Genomic DNA, 25,649 nt, shown 5'->3' with positions numbered 1-25,649 from the left:
TGCTGCTGTTCCTATTCTTTAGGTTCAGCCCCAACATCAATAGAGCCCTAGAACAACCGCACCGGTTAGAAATGGAAACCTTGTTAATGATTTCCCCAAATGCAACAAGTGTGTTCATTCAGAGTAGGTAAATTTCAAAACCAGGCCACATTCTATGCTTTCTGATAATAAGTCACACATCTGTGACTTATTTCTGGCTAGTTTGAACAAGTTAGAAAAAGACTATCACACCACATTTGAGCTCACTATGATATTTCCAAAGTATTCTGTAATTTTGTCTTCTATTTTGAGGAAATTTGCAGATAGTAAGTCCAATTCCTAAAAGCAGATCACTGTTCAGTTGTAGGAATTTGAAATATAAAGGAATTTGAAAACTTGTCCCCTCCCCATCTCCAAAATAAATTGATGGTAGCAAGGAAAACAAACAAGCCAATTACACACCAATAAACACATCTTTTATTAACTTAATTCCTGTTTAAGATACCAGATTGAGTTATTAGCAGAAGGACTCATTCTCCTTAAAATCTAGGGGAAAACTGCAATGACTTCGCTTTTGCAAAGTGCACCAACAGCTGTCAGAGGTTGGACTTAATGATCTCAGAGGTCCTTTCCAACCCAGCTGATATTTCTATGATCTCTATTTTGGTTACAGACCTGAGTACTGTGAGAATAAAGCCCAAGGCAACCTTGGACTGTGGTTTAGCTACTACTCTGCAGAGTCATTTGTATAGCTGTGTCAATTAAGATTTCTCCTTGATAAGACTGTAGAAAAGCAAATATATCAGAGAGCTTGAAAGACACTGCTGAAGGTCTCAGCTAAATACAACATAACATTCATTTACTAGCTCAGATTTAGGTGACAATTTGGTGCAGCTCCTATGAATGGCCTTTCTTCTCATACACATTCTTGCAGCTGCCATTTTCTATCAAAAATTAATTGGAACAATCATACTAGAAAGAGCATTTTATCACTTACTTGAAATTTAATGCAATTTATCAGTAGAAAACATGAACCTAACCAGATCCCCCCAGTTTCTTAAACACTCAGCATCTCACCAGTGGGCCTAAAGTAGTTTTTTTATTTGCTAGGTGTAGAATTCTTTCAATGCAATTGTCAGCATTTCAAGTTTTGTCTCAAAAATTCCTCTCACAAGAGAAATTGTGGCTGCCCCATCCCTGGAAGTGTTCATGGCCAGGTTGGACAGGGCTTGGAGCAACCTGCTCTAGTGTCCCTGCCCACGCAGAGGGTTGGAACTGGATGATCTTTAAGGTCCCTTCCAACTTGATTCATTTTATGATTTGATGATTCTGTGATTCTATGAAATTTAATTTCCTTTTAAGCAGCTATAAAACCAGTAACCTTTTTTTCATCCTTTCTGAAACCATTACATATTAGTAGAAAAGAGATGAGAAAAATTACATATTTTTTATCTATAAATGAAACAAATACTAATTGAACGTATCGATCACATTACTGCAGGCACTGAAAATGGTGAATCACCATCCATTGTAAATGTACTTTTCAAGTGAAAGAAAAAATAAATAAGAAAAACAGATCTTTATTTAAATTTGGCATTCTCTGGGCATAATTAGGTTTTTTTCATTTGAATACATGAGAAAATACAGGTTAATTGTAGTTCCTGAACAGATCACCAAGACAGAATTGCTTGCACAGCAAGAAAAAAATACAGGCTTTGTAAAGTAAAATTTTCATTTTATACTTTGATGAAATCTCCTCTAAACTTACCTGACTAATTGTCCGTATCTAAGATGTGGATCAAGCACAAAAATAACAGAAAATCTGTAATTCTTATAAAAACTGCTGCTAGCCTCCATTTGGTTTTGATTGTCAGAGTTTTTAAAGACAGAGACCACCACAAGCCCATCATCTACCTCCTTTTGAATACAGTCAAAGGAAACTCAGCAAATGGCCCTTGCTGGCTGTGTCAGCAAGTTTGTGACTGAAGAAGAAGAAACTGTCTCTTTGAAAAACATCTCATCTGGACTTGAAAGATTTTGCTGAAGATTGCTCAGATTTTCTCTCAACAATCTGTTGCAGTATTTAACTGCAGAGACTGCATTTTATTCTCAGTTTGAATACTGTCAACTTGCATTCCCAATTTTAAAAGCTTTTAATATATGTCCAGCAGATGTAACATTTTTCTAAATATTAGCTTCATTCTGTGTCACTGCTTCCTGCTCTTTTTTGAATCTTTTTATCCTTGGACTGAGTTGACTGCTTTCTCTTTTGTTTCCTTCTGAACTGTGGTTCAGTTCCTATGTCCTATATCTCTCCTCCAAAACTGGCAGATGATGTCTTGGAAAATCAAGAGTAGGTTTGGTATGCTCACATCCATACTAAACTCAGTGTTTCCAAGCTCAGATCCTCCTGTTCTACTACAAGTCCTTTACCTGCTGAATCCAAGGACTGACTTCTTCCAGCACTGTGACCAATTTTCTAGGCTTAATTAATCAAAATTGAGTTTCACAGTTTTTGCTACGGAAAGATCATTTTGGGGTATCTTATGTCAGAGAGAGGAAGTAGACTAATGATTTTTAAGGTTTTGGCATTCTTTTCTGATGCAGAGCATATGAATGGAAACACTTACTGCAGCCTGTAATTATCCTTTGAAATTCACTGCTGGGGAAAGTGAGGGAATAGAATTTGGAAGCCTTTTTTTTTTCCCCCTAGAAGATCACAGTTTTATAGCTCTGCCACAGACTGAGCTGAAGCTTCTAAAGAACGTACAAATCACCTCTCAGATGAAGTCTTTCTAAAGTCTTTTGAAATATGGAAAAATGAAGACCTAAACCCAATAGAAAATAGGAAGCTTAATTTCTGAAGATAGAAGGGAAACATAGGGCACAAAAAGTGAGCTGCCTAGCTACAGGAAAGTGATACCTAGATGTGGACAGAGTAGAAGTCACTACTAGCTTCTGTATCAGGAAAACTGAGCAAAGATTTCTTACATTAGAAGTAACTGGGTTTATGAGGGCAAAGTGTAGGAGAAGCAAAACCTGGGCAGGAGTTCAGAGTAGGATGTTTCTTCTACACTATTTCTAGCATGTTGAGTGAGGTTTTCACAAACACTTTGTTGGTTCATGAGAGTTATTAATAACTGCTCACCTGAAATTGGAGCTTTTTTTTTTTTTTTTTTTTCAGAAATTTCACTACAAGTAAAATTGTATCCTTATGTTCCTTTTATATTACATGTTCATATATCTATACATATAAATTCACTTTCTTCTCTTGATTCCACCTTGTAAACAGTGGTATATTCTCTCCTGTTTCCTTTTCCCCTCTTTTATCCCACAGTAAAGCCCAACCTTTACCTGTTTATCTTGCATTCATTCTCTCTAACACAATCTCTCCAGCCCTCAATGATTTTTCTACCAAATGTGCATTGTTCTCCTTTGGAAATCATATTCCTGTCTACTGCCAAAGGCAGAGCAGCAGCCCTGACAGAGTTAATCATCTTCTTAGTAGAGAAAATGTGGCCTTCCAAAGTCACTGGAGTACCATTCATCAGAGGAACACCTCCTACAGAACAGCATAGCATCAGTGCTGGCTGCTGGTCAAGAACACCAATTATACACTGAATGCAAGCACTAGCAGTACTGGAAGATTACTCTTTCCTTCTCTTCCTTTTCTTCTAGTGTGTAAGAGCCAAGACCAGCAGCTGTCATGGAGCTATCAAGAACCTAAGATTTAATAGCAGGTGGTACCCCCTGTGCTGCCCATCTATTTCCAGCATGAACAATATGTTAACCGTTGGATAGAGTTCTTGAATGTTCAGGGCAAAGCAGGCTGTTGAGAAGGATGATGGCTTTGAGTTCCTGGGATTCTGAGAGAGGAAATAAGTCAGTCTGGCTCCTAGGATGAAGCCTATAATGGAACCACATTATTATCACAAGTAGTGCCAGAGGCCACAGGCAGCATCCTCTCCATCTTCCAACACAGCAGAACCATGGGTTTGAATGTCCTACCAAAAATCTGTTTCATGGCTGGTTGGCCAACACACACACACCAGAGACCTGAAGCACAGTACTGCCAGTTCTGACCAGCTGTACTGCATGCATTACACAGCCTCTGCTTGCTGAATGGGGTCTTCTGCTATTTGTTCTGCTTAGAGAAAGTTAGGTTGAAGCATGATCAGTCAGGGAATCAATGTGGGGGTAAAATCAAGCATAGCTTAAAATACGGTTTTCATTTCAGCAGTTTCTTTTATTATATTCTTACTATTTCTTATTTGCCTTGCTATGCTGTGACATTTACATGAAACACCCCTTAGTGGAGTATTGCACAGGCTGTGGACATGTTTTCAACTTGAAAGAAGCTTAAATTGCAAGTGGATCTGGAAGTAATCCTTGGGCAGCAGGCCAACAAGCGTTGTCTATGTCTCTTTTGAATTTGAAGCTATAGATTTTTTTCAAATATGTATATAAATTATAAACTTCCTTCTACCACCACATTTATTCCATGCATTTTAAATCATACAGTATGGAGAGGTACAGGGAAAGCCCTATATAAAAATTTACTTGAAGGAAATAATAATAAAAAGAAGCCATTTTACTATACAATTTTAGTGTCTAAAAGATTTGAAATGGTAATATAAGTTCTGATATTTCAGATGATTAATTAGAACCTATGGGAAGTTTTTCAGTGAGTATGATGGATTCTTTTTAACCCCAACAGTCTCTCAGCTGTATAAAAAATGGAGTCCAGGTAAAATTAGCAATGTTAGGCTTCTTGTGAAACAATATTAGTATCAGTTAGTGTTTAATGCTAAGAAATACTTGTTGGTCATAGTTTGGAGAGTACTCTTGGAGAATAAACATCACATAGTTTTTAATCCTACAAAACTCTTCCATGTTCCTTTTATTTTTCTAAATGACACAGCTCCACTCTTGGATGGTGAGAAGGAGGCTGCTGGAAATGGGCTGGAATGACAGTGGGCTTCTGAAGCCAATGCTTTCCATGCAGCTGCAATTTAGCCTGTTGGTAGAATAGCTCAATAGGAAAATATGTTGGTTTTCTCTTCCTACCTTTGTTAAAAGCCTGAGGATTTCTTCTGTGACCATAGCTTGGATAAGATCAAGAGGATATAAAATGAAACTATGCTGTATTAAGCTCAAGAAAAATGGCAACAAAATGTTGTATTACTCATTATTTGTATATCATCCACTGGTCTGTGACTGGTCTGTTCAATGCTCATGTGAACTGCCAGCAGCACAGACATAAACCAAAGATGAACTCAACGATCTGGCTCTGATAAGGGTTATAACATTAGCAACCACATTTCCTCTGTCCTGGGCAATGCAAAAGCTGGAAAATTGTATGCAGGCTAATTCTCCAATAGGAGACAGGCTCAGAGTTGTATATACACTACTTTAGAACTACACAACATACCTACAGGTTTTATAACAGGATCTCATAGCAGCAACATCCCACTACTGCTTTATCCAGCAATATTCCAACCTTGCATCTACCTACCAGCAGTAGCACACAAGTATGGAAAGTATTTATTAGCAGAAAAGCATGAAAAGATTGGATTTTAAGAAGAAGATTCACTCTGTTGTGGAGAAAACAAGAACCAGGTGATAACCAAGGCTGTGTTATTCACAGTTTGTCAGGTGAAAAGTTTCTCTGTACCAGTACATATCAAAGAACTTCCCATGTTTATTAAAATTAGGAGAGGCTTCATGGATTTGACCTTCCCTGCTTCAAAATAAACAAGAAAATCAGATTCTTCTTCCTTCTCTTTTTGTCGTGATGAAGGCAAACAGAATCAAACCAGATTTTTTTTAGAGATAAGGAAGAAAGTTGAATCTGTGGAAGTGCTATAGTGCATGAATCAACACAAGAAAATAGTTTCTGAATCAGCATAAAGATCTGTTGGAGGAAATAAAACAGTAAAGCATTCATTGATTCAGTTTTGGTGGATACTCTCAGATGAATCACAGTGGAAACACAAACTGCCAAAATTCTTCATCATAAAGTGCTAAAGTTCATAGTCCCAAAGTCTTGGAAACATCTTATTACTATTTTTATAATTTCCATTTTAGAACTACAAAAATGATCAGTTGGACTGGGCAACAGAGAGGAATGCAGACAAAACCAAACAGTGACAAATAATTTCAAATTTAAATTCAGTGCTTCTTATTCACCCTATTTCTCGTTTGGAAAACTGACATTTAGTAAGGCTAAGAATATAAACTGCTGTAAGCTGGCATGACCTCCTTCTGCCCTGTGCTCAGAGCAGACCAAAAAGGTTTATGACCAGGCTAGAGTGGCAGAGAATATGAGCTCTTAAACTCTTTGTAAACCACTTGTTTGTTTCTGGGATGTTACTGCTGATCAGTATTGATTTAAGCTCAGTGCTATGGAAAGACCAAAGCCCCATCTACAGAAACCAAAGGCTGATGTTTCTCCTGTCTGCCTGGAACTGAAAGAAAAGGTATCTTGAATGTTTGGTTCCAAACAAAATATATATTCTCAATTTATTTCCAAATTAATACTTTTCCACTCTACCACACTAGAATTGCTCCTTTTCCACTGAGACTTTGTACAAAACTTAAAGCATCTCCTATAGCATAGATCATTTGGCTCATTATCTACACAGCTCATCAGTTTATCCTTCCAAATCAGAGATTTTTTTGTCTCCCATTTAGTTCTACACCACTCCTGCAGAGTGAGTGCCAGAAATACTATTTACAGCCCTGATAGACCACAGCTACTTAACCTGCACTTGATTTTCTAAAGACAGTTGTTTCTCCTAACACTCTACAATGAGCCTGGCTTTATACCAGTTTAAATCTCCCAGACACAGGCCTAAACACTATTTTGCTGTTGTGAAATAGAACAACCACACTATTGCTATTTGCAGCAATTCAAATTGTTGAAAACAGTAGAATGCAAACAAAAATATTTTCTGGAAATAATTTGCTATGTTATTTGTTTATTCTTAGCTCTTGGGGGAACATGCTGCTGATTTCTGCATCTAAATGTTATCCTTCTATATAAATGTTTCATTGGTAGTAGGAAACACTCAGATCTCTACATTCACACCAAAATAAAGTCGGGGACTTTTCTTGAGCATATAAAATTATTTCCATTATATTTTCTATCACGACAAAGCACAACTTTAGCACAATTATTTGTATTAATTCCAAAGTAAATTCAGAGCTTTGGTTTAGTAAAAATTGTCCTAGAGTTATTCTTTTTTTCCCAGTGGTGTAAATTGCTAATACCTCTAAAGAAACAGCACCCTAGGACTTGTATGAAAGTGGTCAGGTCAGCTTGTAATACTCTTTATAATATATATGTTGGAGATTTTGTATGCACCTAGATCTGTTACGAAGCTCAGGCTACATTAATAATGTTAAATAAAATGCTTAATCTCTCTACAGAAACCAAATATGAGTTTTCTTAATGAATGAGAATGCATTATGACATTTCTATGCATCTGCATCCACAGATGCAGAATCATATCTTTGCAAATCATATCTTTGTAGAAAAGGTATGCAAGAGAAAAGTATAAGTGATTGTGGAAAAATTCAGAGGGATATAAGAACCAGTGGGAAATATATATATAAAGTGGGAAATTATATATAAAGTCATACAATTATTGTATGCACCATATAAATTATTTTCAATACCACAAGTACTGACAAAGACTGGCAAGGAGGGAGGCTTTATGTGTCCAACAGAGGCAGGAAAAAGAACTGCAGAAGACAGACATCTTTTACAAGCAACCAAGAAGAGCAATAGATGGCACATTGTCACGGTTTGGGCAGTGACAGATGCTCTCTGTTGTTCCCACTTCCCTCCCAGAGGGAAGGAGGGAATAAGGAAAAAGCTGAAAAACCTTGAGCACATAGAAGGTGACCTGTCTGGGTAAATGCTGTCCTTCTCTGGTGAGGAAGCAGGCAGGCAGGAGACCTTAACCCAGCTAGTACATCAAGCAGAGAGAAAAAAACCCACCAGAGGGCTCTCTTAGGAGCCATTTTATACTGAGCAACATGGGAAGGAATTCTGTGATTCCTTATTATAGCTGCAGCATTAACGGTGTTCTGGAAAAACCCCAGGCAGGGTTTTTCTATCCTGGTTCTCTCAAACCAGGACACCCATCCTCAGAAGCATTTCAGTTGTGCTCAGGGTTACTCTGCCTTTATGCTAACATGGTTGAGCCTGTTTGGTATCACTACTATCTGTATTATCAGTGTCATCACTGTGCTGGAGCCAAGAGCATCATCATCAGAAATGGTGGCTTTTTAGTATCAGAGAAGTGCCATGCAAGTGCAGCTGTATGCTGGCTGGTGCCTGGCCAGTTTGCCAGGGTTAGAAGCCTTCTTTTCCATTTTTTTCTTCAAATGGGATCACTGTAAGCTATGCAAGCCAGTTGCAGTGAAGAAGAGACATAATAATTGAACTTAAATCGACAAAACTATTATTTTTTTATATTCTACGTATATTCCAATTTGAGGTTGATCAGACACTACTTTCAGATTATTACCCACAGTACAGCAACTGTGCTTAGGGCCTGTTGTTCTGGCTCCTATTCTGCACTGAGCTTAAGATAAGGCAGTCCTACATGAAAGTTAAAGTCCTTTCCTAGAAATGATGCTTAGGAAGAAACAGAATGCAACATGGCTGTAAAAATCTAGAAACAAAGCCAGGGTGAACTGGCTTTCCAAGCCATTTGCCCAGCAGACATGATGTCATTTTTTGTCCAGCTTCTTTGTGTGAGGAGCAATGCTGCACAGTTATGGAGGATTCTGTTTTGGCCACAGTAAACTTAACCTTAGCTATTAATGTCTTGGCTAGAATGGTTTCCAACTTATTGCAGAACATGCCAGCTTTGCAATGCTGCCATGAAAAAATACCAGTGCACCTCCACACATGCACTGCTCCTCATCAATCAAGGTTACATGATAAATATTGTCAGGTACTTTATATATAACAATATGTTACCTAAAATAAAAGAGGTGGGAGGATAAATGAACTAACCTGTATTGTAGGTATGAACAGTGGCACTGCATTACTGCAAATCAGTATAAGCAGGGGCAAGTGATGAGTTACACCTCTGGATTGGCAGCTTTAGTACAGTTTAATGTGGCAACAAAGAAAACATTTTTACCACCTGATGCTTGGCCTGTGGCTAGTGTGAAGGGATCTCCAACTCCAGTTTCTAGGGTAAATGTATGTATCACACAACTTTTTTACAGGAGCAATCTAACCAATATATTCCTAAGTATTCTCACTGAAAACATTGCAGCAAACAGTTTCTCTTCCTGTCTCAGAAAATGTAAGCAGAGGAAAAAAATTGAGAGGATAGTCAAAAATCCCCCACCAAGCTAAACACTACTTTTATGCTGCCTTTTTGTTGAGCTGGCAATGGCACAATGCTGGTTTGTAACAAATATCACCTGTATTAGCATGGAAATCACACAGCCATCAACCTCTTGAACCTGGGGCCAGCTGAAAGTATGTCCAAAATGACAGCTATCAGTAGAAAATAAAAAGGCAAACAGCACAGAAACAGAAATCTCCCTTCCATGGGACTACTTGCCTTACTTTTCTTGTAAGAAGTTGTTAGCACACAACTAAAGCTTCAAAGCACAACCTCCCTTTCTCCCCTACACATCAGTTACTTCCCTACCTGGTAGAAAGAGACAGAGGGAGACATTTCTCATTTGATTTTCTGGCAAGAGTTCAAGCACTGAGTCATGAGAATAAGACAAGTTCTTAGACAGATGGAGTAAAATTATCATCTTGATTACTGCTGCTTTTTTGCTCATCTTAAACCTGACGGTTCTGTGTGGGCAAGATTTAATTCCCCTTGCCACAGGGTCCCATTAGAGAGGTGAATAAGTGTCTCTTCTGCCAGGGTCACACACATCCACATCCAGGGCTGGTCATTAGCAAAAGTGGCTGCATCTCACTGAAACCAAGCTAAAAAAATGTAGAAAAGCAGGTTTTGAAAAGAAATGTGGAGGTCCCACAATAGCACTGGGTTTCCTCAGTATGGTCCGGGAAGTCAGAAGAGATGAATTACATGGAGCACATGTAATATTCCCTCTGGAGAATAATCTTAATTTTTGCTTCATGGAGGCTCTTCACTGAAGTGTTATCTCCCTTACTATGACTGAGCTGTAGGGAAATATGCACTTGCCATAGAAACCTAGCCAGAATTCCTGTCTACATTCACAAGACTTTTTTTCCAAGGATACCAAGGCACAAGTAGAATGCATGGATACCCTGAACTGAATGTAGATGAGACAAATAAATGCCCTCGATATGAAGAATTTGGAAGCACTCTTTTATCCAATGACTCTGACACAGCCATGAATCCTTCTTGCATCCTTTCAGGAGAAACTTGACCCAGCAGCAGCTGCACCATAGGAACAAACACTTTCTTCACCTCTTTAACCTAAATAAGATCACAAAAATTCACTGCCAAATGGAGACTATTTAAATGCTAATTGGGACAGCAGGTGATTTCATTTCCTCTCTGATTTTTCCTTGTAACAGAAATAAAGAGTTGCAGCAATCCAAGCCTTTTTTTTTTTAATAAAATGCTTGATTTTGTTGTAACTGTTGTTCCAATGCAGTATTGCCATATCATGTGAAAATTAAAACAATCACTGAAACTGAAGGTAATTGCAGGAAAAAAATATTCTCCCAGGAGTTAGCAGCCCTCATTGAGAGGGCTTTAAACTAGTCTTGAAGGGGGAAGGGGTAAAGCCAGGGTCACAGGGGATGAGCCCAGGGATGGCCTTCTGCCTGCCATCCCACTCAAGGTGGGAATCAGGAATAAAGGGGGGGTGGTAGCTGGGGTTGTGCCAGTGTTGCAGTGTCCCGGTCTGAACTGGAGTCTCTTTCCTTGGTGACATTCAAAGCCCCCTTGGATGCTTTCCTCTGTGACCTGCTATAGGTGTGGGACCTGCTTTGGCAGAGGGGTTGGACTAGATGATCTTTTGAGATCCCTACCAACCCATAACTTTTTATGATTCTATGATTTGTATCTATGTCATTCTAAAGTTAATTTACTGAACCAATAAGAAGTTTAAAAGTATAAAAGGTGAAAGTACTGTAGCCATTATAACTCAAACATTTTTCATATACATGATAATTTTTAATGTTTGTTCTCTCTCTGGTTAATAGCTTAGTATACTTTGGCTTCTGTGAGAAAAATAGATCAGAAAACTTAAGAAAAACAGAAGTTTTAGTTTTGAAGTGGAATTTTTGTAGCCTTCTGTATATATAAACAGTTCTTTTACAACATGAATAAAGGGAGAAGATTTTTGCAGGATAATTTAAGACCTAACCTTAGGCTTCCCCTGTCTTCTGCTTTGCCACAGAAACTCTGTAACCCCAGTAATCACCACAGAGTTCAAAAACTATGTGCTATGCATCAGCTAGGATTCTTTCATGCTGTAATTTTATCTCTTAGTATCCATCTACTGCCCAAATAAATTATGAAATATTTCTGTATCTTTCTACAGGAAGAGTGATTGCAGTTGTTTGTCTTAAAAAAACTGAACATTTACCACTCTTCCCAGAAACCATGAGGTTTTTTCCTTCCTTGAAGTTACAGAAAGAGGAAAAGTTGGTTCTATGACAGCAGGTATACAGGTTGTCCTTCATGCGTGGCCTTGCCCTTACAAAGTAATCAGTTATTTCTGTGTAGTTCACAGGAAACTTCACAATAAAATCTTGATTTGCATGTAGTGTTTTTCTCTTTTGGTTCTTGCTCAGGTTATGTTATTGCACTCTTCTACCACATTTTTCAATAACTGTCTGAAGCATGGCCCTGTGAATGACTAATTTTGTTTACATCACTGCTACAAACTACAGAGATGTCTTGACAAAAAACAGTGATTTTACAAACCATAAAAATTCCTACAAAAAGTGCAATTATTATAAAAACTGGTAAGGATCATTTCAGGCAAAAGCAAAACAGGTGATTCTTTAGAAGCTGATGTCCTCAGAGGGAAGGAAAAAAGAAAGCAGGGTATCTTTTTCAAGCTGGAGAATTATTTATTAGGAAACTGTATTTCCAGAGTTTCTGCAGAACAGCTGCGGGTCTTTAATAAACTGGAGTTGTAATGATATCCTGCCCTTTCAGTCCCACAGTCAGTAATTCAAATGTGCCTGTAACTCAGAGATGATAGCTCCTCTGACAGCTGGAGATAGGGTGACAAATAGCTCTTCCAGTTGAGACATTGACATAATTGAAATGTGCTGCCAGGGGAGAACAAAAGAGAGAGCATGGATAACCAGCAGCAAAACCCACATGAAGGGTACAGTCCTTTCTCTGCCCTGCTTTTACTAGCACAGCAGTTTTAGACTGGTCAGGTCAGCTGTGATAATTGTGATCCCCTAACAGGATTGCTGTCAAATTGGAAACAGTGGATTGATCTTTCATTAAACATTTACAGAGCTTACACAAGAGCTTGCAGAAGATGAAATGTGGAAACACTGTGGAGTGTTAAACTTTATGGGAGCTTCCTGCTTTAGATCTTTACATGAAAATATCTTGAGAAAGTATAACTGAAATGCTATTTTAAGATTCTATTTATCTTTTTTTCTACTCTAGCCAATAAGTGTTTTATTCAGTTTTATTCAGTGGACAAGGCCTGGCATTGAAAACCAGATCTGTAAGAGATCTTAGTGCATTTCCAGGAGCAACTAAGCAACAAACTCTTTACAGGGTTTTTTATACCTTTACACAGTGGCAGAATAAATATTTCTGTATTCTGGGATACAAAATACATGACTAATCAGCATGTTCCTGACCTTACAATGTTTGGCAGGGGACATTAGGGATTTTAAGAGGAAAATGTGTTCTTTCTCATTCACATAGGCATTGCAAATTACAGTTCTTTAAACACAGAGAATAACCTCTTTGAGCCTCAGTATTCCCATCTGGAAAATGATAGGTATCCAGATCTTTATTCCTTACATATGAAGTCATACTAGTTCTATTTGTTCTATACGAAGCACAATTTTGTGCCACTCTGTAATCTGAAATGTCTACACTGGGAATATAATTATATGAGAAGAGTAAGACTTTGTAAGAAGCTGCTCAGGAAGAATATAATCTAGTAAGAGAAAACTAGGAATATTTGCAGAGAAATTTATACACCCAGACTTTTTTATCCCCTCTCTTTGCTCTCAATATTCACTATAGTGATACCTTACATCTCACTACCTTGAAGGAAAACTCAGGGGTGTGAATACTTTTCTTCTCATTTTGTCCAGTCGTGGTCAATCTCTATTAGTCTGACAGTGCACGGGTAGAAATTCTGGACCCTTCACCCCAATTATAATGCAAAATGCACTTTCATGTTATGAGGATGACTACGTACAGGGTCGCCCAAAGCCTCTGTCTAGGGACCAGCAAGAATAGAGCTAATACTTTTTCTCTGATTAGAAGACAATCACAGCTGCATATAGAACTAATCTGTTGAGAGAAGCATGGCTGGAACCAGGTGGAAAGAATTAGGAATTTCCCCAGGGCACTTAAATAGGTTTATACTTGGGGAAGGGCTAGTGTAAAATGGTGTTTCAGAGTGAGGGGAATGATACACAGCAGGGAGGTGGAGGTGAAGAAGGAGAAAAAGGATGTTTAGGAAGGGATTTTAAATGCCTCTTCCACCATCACATTCTATCTGCAAAAATAATTTTTAATGAGGATGGGGGTATTATTTAAACTTTCATAGGAATGTTCTGTGTTTGCCCTTGTATTTTTAAGGGGCTTCATTGCATTTCCATGCAGCGTTTGAGTTTCATCTCTAGGCAGTCAGTGCTGCCCCTCACAGCCAGAGCTTGTTTGTTCTCCTTGAGAAGATCACGTTGCAATTATCTGCATTTATGTTCAGATGTACACATAGTATGAGCTGCATTCAGTCAGATAGTGAGACAGGAGTATAGACCTGCTGGCACACTTTTTTCTAGCAAAAAAATACCCATGGCATCAAGACATGATATGTGGTATGACTATTCAAAGATGTACCAATAGCCAAAATCAACAGGATTCAAATATATTTAGTTTCATGAGCAAATGGCCTATATCCCTTATACAAGCCTTGCACGTTACTGGGAAGGTGAAAATAAATATGGGTGGATGGATCAGTCAGTTTTAACTTCTCTGCATCCAGCTGTCAATCAAATTGCTGACAGCAGCATGGGTATATTGTTCACAGCAATCTAGTCAAGATTAGAGAGCATGCTTGATTTTGTTATATATTTGCAACTGTCTACACCATAATTTTAAACCATAACTGTGTTTTCTAGCTAAATCATCTCAAATCAAAATGAATCCTCCAAGCAGACATGATGAAAGATGGATGGAATAAGGAGACAGCAGCATAACCCTTTGCTTGCTGAAGCCTTTTGGCTTTCTACCTCCCCTTAACTGCAGCAGGTCTTTTACCTCAATAAATATCAAAGCAAACAGAACTGTTTCTCACTGAGTACTTGTTGGCCAAACACTCATACTCAAACCTGGAACACTTCTGTCACAAGATTATTGACAAATAAGAAAAAAAACCTGTTGAATCTTTTAGGGGCTTCTATGAGAATTTTAGCTTCTCTTTCTATGTAACACACATAGAAACACAAGTAATGATAAAAATCAGAAAAACACTGCAGAACTGCATGAAAGTTCATAAAGCAATAAACTTGGTTTTACCTGAGGGGGGTAATTTGACAATATCTTACTTAAGATAAATCAAAGAATAGAGATATTCTATGGAAATAATCCCATGTGGAAATCCTAAGCATTTAAAGTGTGCCAAAAACCCCAGAATCACCTAATTACCCTGGTTGGAAAAGATCCTCAAGATCATTGAGTCAAACAATAACCTAACACTGATAAGACCTTAACTAAATCCTAAGATTTATGTCTATACCTCAAATACCTCCAGGGATGTTGACTCCACCAATGCCCTGGGCAGCCTTTTCCACTGTCTAATAAGCCTCCCAGTGAAGAAATTCTTCCTAACATCCAATCTAAAACTTCCTTGGTGTAACTTGAGTCATTACCTCTTGTTCTATCATTTGTAGAGGTAGTTGTAGGGACTGAACAACTAGGCCACAGATGGAAAAGGTGGATTTTGCAAAAACCTGGAATAATGTTGTGAGTGTGAAAGGAGATAAATTTAATGATTAAATTTAAAGATAGAATTAATTTAATTTAAGGGATAACCTGGCATTGCAAGTTCAGCGTCTCCTGCAGTAAGGAGAAAATATGCTAAGTGTCTGCAATTCTCTTTCTCTTTTCCATCTCCCACCTGGCCTTTGACTTAATTAAAGATGATCAAAACCAGGTATAAAAAAGTTTCAAATTTTCATCTTTCTTTTTATCTACACCCAGACATTTGAATATCTAACTTCTCCCCGAGGCATCTTTACTAGGATGAGCCATCAGAATACTTTCAATAGTTCAAATAAAGCAGTAATCTTCTAAATACAAGTTTGGAAGCACAGCTAATGAAGTAAATAAAGATTAGTGGGAAGTAGTTCAGAAATGGCTTGGGAATGAGAACTGAGCAGTGTTTGTTCTGCACCTGCTGCAGGTATGCAAATTTGCCATCAGCCACTGGAGGCCTCCTAGCACTGGGAGGTGTCCTCAATAATGGCACAGAAGTTGTTGTTTATGCCAACATCAAAGAAAGAAAACTTTCTGGGCTTATCCAGCCTCTAATAAACATATTTCAGGACACCACTATTGTGAAAGGTTATTTTAAGCCTTAGGATTCAAGCCCCTCTGATGCTGTTAACATATGGTTGTGAGACTCCATAATGCTATGCAAAGACGAAGTTAACCAGCTCTGATGAAATGTCAGCAGCTGAAGAATTCTGATATTGTATGGACATCAATCACCAAAGAAAAGTGACTCTCTAAGGTGCCTACTTATTAATTTGGAGTAGATACAACTAAATGTATCTATACTTAGGTTTTCTATAGGAAATGTATAAGATGTACACTAATTATACACTAAAATACACACAATAAACACAAATAATGCCATTAGTGAGGTCTGTTTGTAATCCTAATGTCTCTAGAAGTAAATTGAAAAGTAAAATCTGCCAGAAAAGCTTACAAACCCATTAGGCTACAGCTTCTGATTTACTTTCTTTAGAGATCTTCACAGAAGGAAGGAATTAATGGATGCAAAGGTTTTCCTTGTCAAGTCTCAAAATTATAGCAGCAAATATTAAAATGGAATGTAAGTTTGATAATGTTTACACTAAGTCTGTTCTGTTAGAGCTCAATACAAAGCCCACTGAAGTAAATGAAGAGACACTCAGAAAATAAATTGACAAACCACAAAGATTTTCAAATGGTATTTCTATTTGTCTGGCCTGAAAACCAATTTAAAAAATATGTTTGAGTAAATTATTCACAATCAATGCCTGAACAATGTGAATTTTTGTTGGTTCACAGCATGTCCATTATCAGATTATTTTTCGTAGTTTACTCAATATTTGAATGTAGTGAGAATATTGCATTTTGTAGTAAGGATAATTCATTCTATCTACTTGACACCATACCCAGAGGGCCAGTTAACTGTGGTTGCTACATGAATCTTCTTTGATTGGATTAACATAACTGATAAGCAAGCAGATGTATAGCTGAACCAAATCACATGAGAACATCCTGATCTCTCAATTTCAAATTGTTTCTATTGCTTTCAGAAGAGAAGAACATAAATTGAAATATTTTCCAAAATTGTGTGAAGAAATGGATACTAATGTTTACTTGGTATACACACAAAAATAAGATTCTTCATTCCAGTAAATAAAAAAAAAAAAAGTTACAGCATCTGAAACACTCAAAGGAGAAGATATCTGAACAGGGCTTCCCATTCAAAATTCTCAATCTGAAAAGTTAGCTTATGTACTTGCCATCAAATTGTTCTAGAAGAATTAGATCAATATAAAGTTACCAAGGCCAGAAATCCAGATGGTGTTGATTTCAGCCAACTAAAATTAGCATCCTTGGTTTTGGCTCACATATTTATTCCTGTTGATCTTTGTGAGTTTACGGGGAAATGGACAAGAGCCAAAGTTGTACCCCATTCATTACAGATGTGACTATTATTTTTTTTTCAGTTAAAGGGTATTGTATTATATTGGAAGATCTTTTTTTATCCAAAGTTTATAAGAAATTCTGTTAGGCAACAGTTTGATTATGTGTAATGAAAATAGTATACCTGGTTGTTAATCAAGTGTCAGGCTAGAAATATGAATTTTTTACTTTATCAATCAAAATCTCAGATGACTTTAACAGAAAAACTAAGGGTGCTGTGTTTCTAGTCTGAATACATCAGCCTTGAAGGTTTCAGATATGATTAATTCTCCACTGTTATTTATTTTTAACAGCATCACAGTACCCTAAGCTACATTATTGCCAAGGTTTGTTATATAAATTACATGCCACAGTATATTGCAAGTAAAATTCATGCCATCTTCTATTTAATAGATTAATAATCAAAAATAAAATATGTTCCTGCCTTAAAAAATGGAGATTACCATGTGCTGATAGAGTATGCTTCTATAATAGATGTGAATGATAGGAAATTATCTTCCAGCCCCTCCCCCCAATAAAAAAAAAGGCTTATTAGTGTTAAATAAAATGTCCATCTCCCAAGTTAATTCAAGGAGGTGTGACTGTTAACATTGTCCTGTGATTCCTACTATAAAGTGCAGGTTTACGGCCTCAAAGCAAGGAAATTGAAAGAGACATTTGAAGCACAGCAATCATGGATTTTTAATTTTCATTCTTAAAGTTCAAAGTGCAGCTATGTTGACTCAGGAAGGTCATTTTCAGATATTCTGTATTTCTCTCCATTGCAATCTGAACTCTGGATTGCTAGAAGTCTTTCTCAATACTGCTCACACCCCTTCTTAGGAATTACCATAAGCAGATCAAGAGATATAAGAGATTTAGCAGAATATTCTCTGGAAGCTCCCTAGCAATGATCAAGCCTGCTAGAAAGGAAAAGCAAGAATGTGTCATCTTTGCCTAATTTAATTTTATATGGCACAATGAATTTTTATGTACTCTGACACTTCACATCAGTTTTGTTTTGAGGGAAGGACTTGCTAAGTTGTTGACTTGCAATCTCTGAGTTAAAGTTGGCCAGCAACTTCTAAACACTAAAGGAGAGGCAGTATAAATCTTGAGGTAAATGGACAAAATGCTACTAATTTTATCTTGACATTTAAAAAATGGGAAAAATAAACCCCTTCAAATGGTCATTAAAAATGTATATTACTAAATGCATTAGTCATACCTATATATATTAGGCTTAAATTGCAAAGCTGATGTAACTTTTAGGCAATAGTGAAATCCACTTAAATGTGTCCACCTCATACCACATTTCTATTATCTGCATGTTCTGTGTGTACACCTATTTTATTATTCTGTAAATCCAGCTCAGAAAGTGAATGCAAAAAACTCAGGATGGGCTTAATGTAGCAAAAATCCATTTGTGAAGGCAATGTGCTCAACAGGTGTTGCAATCTGCTCTGACCAATTACCTTTGGGTCTATTGTTTAAGTTAGAAATTCAAAAGGTACACTACAGGTATTGGAGGAGATTACACTGTAATGTAACTGCTGACAATAAAGTAATACCCAGGTCAGGACTGCAAATAGAGATAAGGTATGTCAGTAGATCTGCCTACAAAAAAATATTTTAAATGAACACAATACTTTAGACCCACCACAGAGAGCACAGAGAAGGGTGAGGAAGCAAAACACAGGTAAGTAGGGTTGTTTGAAGCTGAAATGAGGGGCACTATCCTTTCCCATCATCACTATTTTCTACTCGTAAGATTTTCCTCTGCATTAGAAAGTGATTACAGATGAATTTCCAAAGCTACTGCCTCTTGCAGTTCATTCCTCTACATTCCCTGAGTGCACAGTTGACACATGGTGGTGAATATTACCCTCTGTTACACTTCAATGGAACTTCTGTCTTTTTTTCCCCAGTGCCCAATTTGCAGTGGAGAAGTAGCTAACAGCAATCACCTTCCTCCAAGTGCTCTGTTTATCATTTCCCTGGTTTTGTGCTTGATGGCTTTCCTGTGAGGTGGTGCGAGATATTTTCCTCTTCTTTCATGTATATTTTCCTGCTATTTCCTTCGCACTGCTAAATAGCACTGCAGCAAATACTTAAGTTCATTGTCTGGGATAACGAGGACTTCAAAACTGAGAAGGTTTTGTGATTGCTGCATAAGCAGCAACTGTGTCATTGCTTCAATGTTAGCTTGTCCTCCCCTGGGTTTGTTTTGCTCTCTGTTTATCTCATCACCATACTTCTAGTTTGGCAAAGAACTTCTCTAAATTATTTCATTTCTGAAATGAAACCTTGATGAAGGCAATGAAGAGATTCTTGCTCTCTCTCCCCATCTTGTGTGCTATTTCTTCAGTCCCTACTTGCCATCTGCAGTGAGGAAATTCCACATACACCTCTGACAAAATTAATGTCAAATGTTAAAATAAATTGACCTATGCTCTCCATAGGTAAAAGGCTTGGATTCACAAAGCAAGGAAATTCACTCTAAATCTTTGCTCCTTTTCTCACCACACATGCACGGGCACACAGGACACTCACAAGACCCAATTCTCAGTCCTTTCCTCGGAACTGCTCTCCAGGGGCAGGAGGAAGGTCTCCAAGCAATCCTCCCTTTTTCATGTAGGGTGATAATCTTACTCAGGTTTTCTTTAGCTGAAAGTCTTAACTTCTCTCCATTTGCTCTCTGTCAGCTTTCATGGAGAGGAATTACTTTCCTCATTATAATCACCAGCTTTTCTTCATAATATATTGCAGAGCTCAGAAATTACTTTGAGTGTGCCCTTCCCTGGTTTTACCAATCAGTTGGCATGGTGACACAACAGCTGTTACAAATCACAGGAAAGATGCTGAACGGGTGCATTTGAGAGAAAAGTTCGTGCTGAAGAAACCACTAAATTTGCAATCATTGCACTTGTTCTTTGGGTGGCTGTGCTCTTACAGCTGTAGCTAGGGGAAAAAATATTTTGGAAGTGTTGCAACTAAGATATGAACAAGCTTGTGTTGAGAAACAAGCTATGATGTGAGCTGAAGCGTTTACATTCTGTGCACTAGGTAATTCTTGGCTTCATGATCAGAGGTGGAGCCCATACAGGCCAGCGTCATGCAGATCTACTGACACAACGTCCATCTGAAGATGCTGCCTCAGCTTTTAATTCTTTGGCCTCCCATACCATCACAGCATCTTCAACACATAAATCTATGAATGTTTAGACTTAATCCATCACGTAAAACTGGAATATTCACTCTTTCAATTGCCTATGGCAATCTGGGATGCCAGAATCAGAGCTAGGGGCCCTCTCTTCCTCCCATTCTTCTCAGCAGAAGATGGAGATGGGCCAAAATATACTGCCAATGCTTTTTACTGCTAGCTTTTTTTTATTGCTCTGGATTTAAGGATGGTAATTTTGCCAGATAATTGCCTTATCAGACCTTGTAACTTGCCTTATCAGACCTTTTATAATTTGCAACAGTCCTGTGTGCACTTGCTTTGCAGATCACTTCTCATACATCCCCTGGGTCCTATTTGTAAATTCCCAGTGGCATTTTAGGATCATAGCCAACTGTATTAACTCTTTTTTTTTGTAGATTTTTTTTCCCCCCAGCATGCTGTTTTTTTCAGACTGTCACTTATTTCCTGATTTGTGTTAACCATATTAAAGAGATCTAACAGACCTTTACCCCAGGCCCCTCCCTTACTCTGTAGGAGATAATTCTCTAAAAAGCTGTTTATGGAGCATTGGGATTTGCAGACAAGATTTAAATAAACTTCAAGAATAAAACTGAAATTCTTGTCACTTGTGTTTTCAAAAAGAGGCAAGTGACTCTTTTTAAAATTACTAATACTCCTTTAACTGGTGATGTGCTTGAATCTGATCCTGGATGTTCCAGTTTTCTGCTTAGAACACACTTTTTGCAGATGAACAGCATTCCCACTAAAATGAGATTTTCAATGGAAATGCTGACATAGTGCATCAGAAAAGCTCATGCCATTGAAATTATGCAGGGTTTAATAACCAGAAAAATAAGCAAGAACTGAAAAACTCAGGATACTCAGGTGAGATATATTCTTTCATACAAATCTTGCTGCTTATAATTACGACTCTCTCCTTTTGCATTGATGAGATGCTGATGATTTCAGCTCATGTATTTTTTTTAAACTTTACACTGGATACAAGGAAGTGTTCCCAAGTTCAGTTACTTGGTAGATCAATGAATATTAAACTAGACAACCATGTTACTCTCCAGAAAAACTGCGAATTTTAATTCCACCTTCCTTCCATATCCTCATCTGCTTGTTTTCAGTTTTGTTTTGGTTTGGTTTTTTAATTAGTGAATTAATTTATTATTCATAACAGCCTCACCATATGCTTTTCAGGAGTAGACTGAAGTATATTTCAAGTAAGAAGGGAGATAAGAAATAAGAAATCTGTATCTCCCTTTATAAGAAGGGAGATACAAATAAGAGAAGTGACCAAGATTATTCAGGAGACAATTGGCTAACACAGAAATGGACCCAGGTCTCCTGTACTTGTTTGTAAAGTCCTTCAAGCTAAGACTTTAACTAGTAAAATTTAAGATGATGAAAATGCTAACATCAGTAGATGAACCTGACTTTTCATTGCTGGTGTGTATGCATGTTTGTGTATATACATTTATTCTTGGCATGTTACATATATTCATACATATTCTTGGAGGAGAAAGTCAAATAAATAAGCTTTCTAGCAAAGGGATTTTTCTCTCCCTTTTCCCTTTCCTTTCCTTCTTTTTAAAAGCACTATATCTGGGAAAAGCATCTAATAATCACACAATTGCTAAGGTTGATTGAACAACTAAAAATGAAAATGGAATATACATAAAATGTGTTACAATGCCAGAGAATACAAGTACACCCTGCATGTTTGCAGAACTGCTGTGAGGCTATTTGCTTTTAACTGTGAGTTTTCCGAAATATCTACTGGGGGAAAAAATGGACAGCTGTGTTTGTGACATTGAACATAAATAGCATAAAAGGCTTCAGTGTGGAAACCCAGATCAAACTAGACAGCCAAATCCCTCAGATCTCTATCCCACACAGAACCACAAGAGATAGGAAGTGGTTTCTAGACTTACAGAATTCAATAGTAGTTCTAACAAGATGTGCAGTTCAGAAATCCTCAAAGTAATGTGACCAAAATAACCAGTTAAAGAAATCATATTCATAGATAAAGTGTATCTAAATCTGAAGTGTGTCTACGTCCTGACTCTTCCTTATCAGTTCATCTTAGAGCACTTTACAAAGGAATGAAAAGCACTATCCCCATTTTAAATATGCCAGATTTAAAATGTTCAGACTCATCCATCTGGCTAACAAGGTCTCTCTTCCACTGACTGGCCCTATGATCAATTCAAACAAGGGATAATGCAAACTACCCCAGTTGCTGACCTATCTATAATGAATGATAAGGAAGCAAAACCAGGGATGAAAAAAAAAAAAAGTCAACAACAAAAAGAAGCCTTTTAGGTATCCTACACGATTCTTAAAATTGGTATTTTTAGTATCATTATTGTTATATGAAGTGGTTGTTTCAGAGAGGTTCTAGACTGTGGCCTATTTTTTATTTGGTTTAGATCAGCCAGAGCTTGGGTACTTTCTGCCACTCTGGAAAAGTTTAAACTCTGGACTGGTGGGAAGGAGAACAGAGGGAATGCAAGTTGAGAAGCCTAAAGGATGACATGAACTCAGTGTTTGGACTGCAATACATGTTTTTCCCAATCTATTTGGCCTTCCCTTTTTCTGTGTTAGCAGTTTGCACTTCCAAAGTTAAGTGAGAAACATGGATAATTTTTAATAAAAATACTCTCCGACACAGAGGTAAATGCTTTTCTAGAATTCTTACTAGTATAATGATATTAATTAAAAACTAAACAAGCATTTTTTGTCTTCAAAAAATGAATTGTCATGGTATTTCAATGACTTGCTCTAGAAAGCAGAATATAAGTGATACTTTCCAGATTTTATATGTATTTCCTCACTGCCCCTGCTTACTTGCTTCATGTGTTGAAGAAGGGAAAAGTTTGCCCAAAGCAGTTACTTTACAAGCTAATTCATCCCACAATAAGGTGGGTGCTGTGTGAAGCAGGAGTAGAGCCTGTTCAGTCCCACTTTGCTATCCTAAGCACCTAAGGTCAGAGAAATCTAAATGAATGTTCACTTTGCACTTACAAGAACATTTTTATTCTGATTGCATAGAGGGAAAAGAGGATGGTCCACGTACACGTGTAAAAATAACCCCACGAGCAAGGCCATCGTGTTTGTGAACTGATCTTCCAAAACATTTAGTTACAGTAATGAGATTAATACTCCAGGAATGGTATTAAACATTTATAAGATTTGGTCAAAGGCTCAAATCTATCAGCCTTCCATCTTTATTCCTTTAACCTTCAGCACAGGATTTGCTGCCATGTTTAGACACTACAGAGGGCATAGAGATAACTCCTTACAGTGTCTCAACTCCGGTCTGCTAAACCTCCTAAACCAGAATCCAGTGTTTTATGACTTCACAGCAAAACCCAAGAGGGAGGAAGTGGGTAATTTCTGCTGTGTGAAAACAATAAACCATTTTCATTGTAATCACCCAAACCAGTTATTTTGCTGAGCTTCTTCAGCACTCTTTTCCCCAGCTGTGCCGTGACTGAATGACAGGGTGACTTTGGAGAATGTTTGCCCAATTATGAATTCAGTTCAGTTTTGTGAACACGATTTGTAATTGCAATAACCACAGTGGATTAAATAACCCCTTTTTATGCAAAATTGCAACACATTCTGGGGATAAAGTCGGAAAGACTGTGACAAAAAAAAAAAACCAACAGATTTTATCATCGTGGAATGAGTCTTCCGAGCTTGAATAATGGTTCTACTGTCAGCAGGGCTTTTGATTGTAATTAATTTTAGATATAAAATTAAACCAAGACACTCCTGTCATCAGATACCCAAAGTCCTCCAAGTTCTACCTCATTCAGTGACTTAGAGAACTGATTTACACCACTTGCTCAAGAACTTTGCCTGTTAGCCAGCAACACGATGTGGAAATACTTTGAACAAGCAAGTGCTGTTCACGAGAATTAAAACACTTTAATATGTTCAACCTGCTAATACAGAAAATCTTGTTAATGACTGTTAGCAGCCTTTCACATCCTAACAGCTCTTGGGTGTGTGAAAGTAAAGATTTTGCAGTGGTGGACACATAAAAAAAAAAATCTCTCCTGGTTATGAGCAGCAGTATAGCTGCACAGGATGAGTTACTCCACATTGAGTAAACCAATATTCTACCTGACTATATGGCAGCTGAGGTTCTGGAGTACCAAGAGACTAGAAACATGGTTGTCCTCCATATAAATTTACAAATTTATATATATTGCTGTCAGAATACATGGTATGATGAGCTAAACCATCCTATATACCTTCCACCTCACATTCAATCATGTTTAGTCACAGTAAGCCAAGAAGTAAATGGAGAAAAATCATGCATATAGCAATGCAGTTCTAAGCATGTCTTTCCTTTCAGCACTGTAGTGCTATTTATTTATTTAAGAGCATGATGTCAGCTATAGGATAGTTTCAGGCACTATTTACTAGTTCCAAGATACAGTCAGGCTATGATTAATTTTTTTTTTTGCTGAGTTCAGTGGGTTTTGGATTCCATCCCACATCAGCAATTTGGATCTCTTAGTATGAAAATTAAATGCATTCCAAAACCAGTGTTAAAATGAAGAGAATTTAATAGCTGTCAAAGCAGTATACAAAGATACAAATTGGCCAAAGCACAGGTAGGAAGATGGTAACCATCTGGACTGCTTTCATGTGTTAACTATGTGTTCCTCGTGTTAGGGATTTGGCATTTCATTTTTTTCTGAGCTCAGAGCCAGGCACAAGGCACTCAAAGCAGAACCCACATTTGGAGGTTTTCAGAGGTCCAGACCTCATTTATATGACCTCCAGTTCAACACCTTTTACTTGCTGGTACCTTGCCAAGTTTTGGCAATGTATCAAAGTCTCAAAGTCAAAGTTTTGAGACTTGACTCATTGCATCAAGGCACAGGACTCCACTAAGGGCCCAGCCTTGCTTTAATGAAACAGCTCAAGTTAAGCCCTGTCAGTTCAGTGACTCAAGAGTTAATGCTTGTTGATCTGGAAGCCTAAGGAAACGGCCTCCCAAGAGACAGACTATGCCAGTTCCATTTGATTGCTGCACAAAATTCCAGGCAAAAGATGCTGTGAGAGCTGAATATTTCTGATGTTCATATACAAAGGTGCTAAACATCTGTGAAGTTACTGGTAAGAAGCTCCAGCTCATTGCAAAGCCTCCTGTGATCAGTATTTTAATACCAAGGGAGATTAATCTGCATCCCTGGCACTCTGCAACAGTGCCAAGGTGAAGGTCTCTGAGATGTCTTCAGCTCAGGCTCTTGGCTTGCTGTGCTGAGGTGACAGCACAGGACTGAAATTAAATTCCTGGCTCAGCACCTATTTTTGACCAAATGATAAGGATACACAGGTTTCTATGAGGTCAAAGG

The 25,649-nt window shown here is 37.7% G+C and overlaps 1 protein-coding gene across 2 annotated transcripts in view; it reads right to left on the bottom strand.

Annotated features, from left to right (window-relative positions):
- Nucleotides 1–25,649, bottom strand: part of LOC103529368 (BMP/retinoic acid-inducible neural-specific protein 3) — a 171,602-nt gene that overhangs the window by 86,900 nt on the left and 59,053 nt on the right. The window lies entirely within an intron of this gene.

The sequence above is a fragment of the Calypte anna genome, chromosome 8 (assembly GCF_003957555.1).
Source record: "Calypte anna isolate BGI_N300 chromosome 8, bCalAnn1_v1.p, whole genome shotgun sequence".
NCBI lineage: Eukaryota > Metazoa > Chordata > Aves > Apodiformes > Trochilidae > Calypte > Calypte anna.
Note: the sequence above shows the minus strand (reverse complement) of the source record. Positions and strands in the feature narration are given on the sequence as shown.